This window comes from Lipotes vexillifer, unplaced genomic scaffold (genome assembly GCF_000442215.2).
Source record: "Lipotes vexillifer unplaced genomic scaffold, Lipotes_vexillifer_v1.1 scaffold397, whole genome shotgun sequence".
Taxonomy (NCBI): Eukaryota; Metazoa; Chordata; class Mammalia; order Artiodactyla; family Lipotidae; genus Lipotes; species Lipotes vexillifer.
The window spans coordinates 3,744,861-3,749,458 of NW_006772681.1; the positions used below are offsets into that span (position 1 = coordinate 3,744,861).

At 46.7% G+C, this 4,598-nt stretch overlaps 1 protein-coding gene across 1 annotated transcript in view; it reads left to right on the forward strand.

Moving 5' to 3' along the window:
• Nucleotides 1-2,565: 2,565 nt before the first annotated feature.
• GSS (glutathione synthetase) overlaps nt 2,566-4,598 on the forward strand; it is a 32,819-nt gene continuing 30,786 nt past the window's right edge. Inside the window, exon 1 of the mRNA XM_007447789.1 lies at nt 2,566-2,641. The gene's annotated coding sequence lies outside the window, so the exon portion shown is untranslated. The remainder of the gene's footprint in view (nt 2,642-4,598) is intronic.

Below are 4,598 nucleotides of genomic sequence, written 5' to 3' on the forward strand. Positions count from 1 at the left end.
AGCCTATGGCCTCAAAAGTAACAAATGACTGACTTGATTTCACTTCCCATGTTTTCTTATCACCCAATGGAGATACAGTACCCACCTGGAAAGGCTGTGAGGGGATCAAACGAGATAGTTTATGAGAAGCACCTGAAACATCCCAAGCTTTCACTTAATGTTGGTTTCCTTCCCTTCCTCCCTCCCCAGCTTATTTCCATCAGTTGGCAAATATTATTGAGTATCTACTATTCCAGGTGCTGGGGGTAAAGTGGTGACCAAGACAGATATTGCCCCTGTTTTCATGGAGCTCACATTCTAGTGGAGGGAAACACATAAAATCAATAATTTCAGATACTAATAAGTGCTATGTAGAAAATACACAGGAAAATGTGACACAAGCTGATCAGGTGGGGATGTCATTTGAGAAGGAAACATCTGAATGACAAGAAGGAGACACTTATGCCAAGATTTAGAGGAAAAGCATCTGGGCAGAGGGAGCAAGAAAGGCAAAGCCTTGCTGGAAACATCTTTGGCCAAGAGCCCCTCACTTCCAGTCCCACCACAAACTGGATCCCCTTGAACAAGTCACATAACTTCTGAGGCTCAACTGCCACATCTACAAAATGGGAATGAAAATACCTTACCTGACACAATGTGAGAGGACACAACCAAAGGGGTGTTAAGGTCTGGGATCCTCCCCAAATCTCACAAATAGGCACATGATACACGTCATTTGGCACCCATCTTGGAAGAGGAGAACCTGCACAGAGAACCCCGGGTCATGATTTTTTATTTTTAATTTCATGCTGCCCTAGAAATAGCTTCCTTTGTTCCTTGTTAGCCCGGTGGACTTTTTCTGGCACCTGGGGCCTATTATAGTAACTGCTGCTTCAGACTCTCCCTTAGGTACAAAAGCAGACAAAAGAGGGACATCATGAAATTACAGTTGTGGCAATAAACAGACCACCTATCCCTTCCTTCCCACCAACAAGATTGGAAAGCTCAGTCTGTCCTGTAGGTAGAGAATGTACATACTTTATTATTTTTTAAATATTTATGTATTTATTTATTTTGGCTGCACTGGATCTTAGTTGCAGCACGTGGGATCTTTGTTGTGGCATGTGGGCTTCTTAGTTGAGGCAGGCATGCAGGAGGATCTAGTTCCCCAACTAGGGATCCAGCCCGGTTCGCCTGCATTGGGAGCAAGCAGTCTTACCCATTGGACCACCAGGGAAGTCCCACATACTTTATTTAAGGAGTTGGAAACATCCTGTACCCTGGATTGGGCCGCTGATTTATAATCAGTCGGAGTTCTCTCTCCTAAATATCTCCTTAATCTGTCCCCTTCTCTCCAACTTCTCAGCCCCGCTTCATCATCTCACACCTTAACTACCTCTGAGATCTCTCTCTGGCCTTGGTCTCCCCACTTACAAACCATTTGCCATGCTGTAACCAGCACCTAACACACCATGTCTCCCTCTTCCTTAATATCCTTAGACAACTCATTGGACAAATGCTAGACTTCTTAACCTAGCATCCAAGGCTCCCTCCCCAAGACTGAGCTCCTAAAAGCCTGCTCCAACCCCCAGACCCTCCTCAGTATCTACACCAAACTCCTCACTGTCTCTAAAACAAGACTAGCCACATTCAGGATTATTTGCCTTTGCTGTTTCTGCTCCTGCTACTTGGTACACTAGCCCCTTTCCTGCCTCTAACCTCCACCCCTACTTCCTTCACTGTTTACACATGCTTACCTGTCCTTCAAGACCCCCAAAGCCTTCCCTATTTCCCCAGAAAAACACTGTTTACCTGTCTACCTTTTTAATCAGATGTGAAAGCCGGGGCTCTGTCTTATTCATGGTTAATTCCCCAGAGCCCAGACTGATAAATTCAGTTTAATTAAAATTCATATCAGGTGCTTCAGACTGAGAATTCTATCACAATCCAGAAAGAAGGCACAGTTAAGGAACTGGGGAGCTGCCAAGGGGTGAGATGGAGGTAGGGATAAAAAAATCTGCATTAAAAAAAAAAAAAAAAAAACTGCACCAGATCCTGATGCAAGTGATATTGGACATTTTGTGAAACACTGGATCACCCTCAAACGTTCCTAACTTTAAAACTGCTGGAAAAATGAAATTACTTTCCTTTTGCCAGTAGGGCTTTTCCTGCAGCTGTCCCAGGGTTGGAGACACCGGGTGTTCTTTCCTGGGACCAGCTGGGTTCCAACACTGGCTCAGCCTTTAACGTGTTATGGGACCCTGCGCCGGGCTCTGTCTCTGGGCCTCTATTACCACGCCCACTACCACCAACTGTGTGTCCCCAAGGTAGTGACTGTCGCATTCTGAGTATCAGTTTCCCCATCTTGCGTCGGAAGTCAGCAGTTCCGACGCCCTACGAGCTTTAGCTTTCCAAACCCGTAGCTCCCGGCTGACCCAACACGACTCCTCCCTTCCTTCCCAAGGTGCTGTTCCGAAGCTGCCCTCACACGGACCGCCCCTTCCCAGCCACCGTCCAGCTCCGCTGCTCTTTAAGCCCTGCCTGGGGGCGGGGGGGGGGGGCGGTGCGCAAGCGCGTTGGATCACATCGAGGCCCCGCCCCCTGAAGCTCCGGTTAAGGCGTGAGGGGGCCTGAGTACGGAGAGCGGCAGGACGACGAACGAGTAGGTTGGGGCACGGCAACGGCGGCCGGCAAGGGTCACGTTTCTTCGGGAGGAAGGCCATGAGGGAGGGGTCTGTCAGAGATTGGAGTCCCGGAGACCAGGAGATGTCGCAGGTCATACCCATGGCTGGGACCTAGAAGCTGGTGTCCAGTGAGGGGGTGGGGCTGGTGCTTCTTGATTGCAGATTTCCTAACGGTGAAGGTGGAGAGAAATCAAGGAATTCAGAACACTGTATACTGAGATAGAATCCACAGGATTTGGGGAGAATGGGGTGTAGGAAAGACGTATGTACAAGGCTTGGGTGCCTGGGTCGGGTTCATCAAGAGTAGGAGCAGATTTATGGGGAGACAACAGCACATTCTATTCTGGTTCTATGGAGACGCTCAGTAAGCAGTTGGATATTCTCCGTTGAAGGTCAGGAAAAGCACTTCAGTGAAGTTATAGATTCTAGTGTCATCAGCAAAACAGAAATAAAGCCACAAGAAGGATTGAGACTGTAGAATGAGAAAAACAAAGGGCCCAATTAGCACTTCTCATAGTAATTATTTTTGTCTTGTCTTTCTTTGCGTCCTCAGTCAGGGTCCTGGCATTAGATGCCAATCAGTGTTTATGCCAGCTAAACAAAAACCCCACAGCAGGCGGAGATGATAGAATCCCAGAGTTGTGAAGAGATGGGGGCCAATGGTGGGTTCCATTGCTCTAATGTCAGAGTCACAGATTCTAGTCTTGGCTCTGCCACCAGGCTGCTGGTTGACCTCTGACAAGTCTTCTACCTGTAAAGTAGTTACAGCCAAAAAAGAAGCTCCCATGTATAGAGCTTCAAACACTGCTAAGGAACTACACACAGGTTTTTTTTCATTTAATCCACATGGTGACCTTATTTATAAAGGAAGTAATTATTATGGATTCAAACCCAGGTCTGACTGACCTCAGAGCTTTGTTCTCTACTATGACAGGGTTGTTGTCAGGACCCTCTTGAAATCACATGCTCATTCTTTCAAAACATTGTGCTGAGGCCGACAGACTATCATTATTGGTCTAGCACCAGTTCTGTCATGGGGAGTGGGGGATGGAGCTGAATGTGATGGAGGTTACTTGTCATTCTCCAGCTCTCTTCCTGGGACCACTGAGCTGGGCAGCCATGTTCTAATGACTGGTGTTTCCAGATTTTTATCCAGATTTTCTTACACCCCTGGGGCCTGCTGCAAAATCAGTGAGTGTCAAAGTGTGAGTTGGTTCACCCTGTGTGTCTCTGGCAGCCAGTTGGACTCCTCCTATTACATTGGGCACTTGGGTTTCAATTATTTCTATCCTGCTAATATGATTTCTCAAGAATATTTTCTGTCTTTTGGTTCTATGATGATAGATGTCCATACAAGGAATGTAATCATTTTCTGCTAGTGAGTTTGCCTCTGGTTAGTATGAGGGAGGAGTTCACCTTGTTTGCATTTAATAGTATTCCACAAAGAGCTCCTTTCCCCCACTCCCACATAATTTATTTGAAACCTGCTGACATGGGTTGTTGGAGCTAGAAGGGAAATTAATAATATATTGCAGCAGTTCCCATCCCAGGAAAATCTATTAAAAATACAGAGCTTCAGCCCTTCCCTCCCCTCAGACCTCTTGAATCAGAATCTCTAGTAGGGCCCAGGAATCTGTATTCTTTTCCAAGCTTTCCAGAATATTCAGCCGGTTTGGAAACCATGGTCTACCCCAGACCCCTTGTTTCACAGGTAGAGAACCTGCAGCTCTGGGAGGAGAAAGAACTTGCCACGATCACATATGTTATTAGTGCCTCTTTCTCCAATGGAAAGCATTGGGCTGGGAGTCCAGAGACCCGAGTTCAAGTCCAGGTTTCACTAGTCATTACCTTGGGCAAGTCATTTCATCTCTCTGAGCCTCCGCTTCCTTACTGTGAGAATAAGGTCATCATTGGATTAGGACTCAAAAGAAAGAG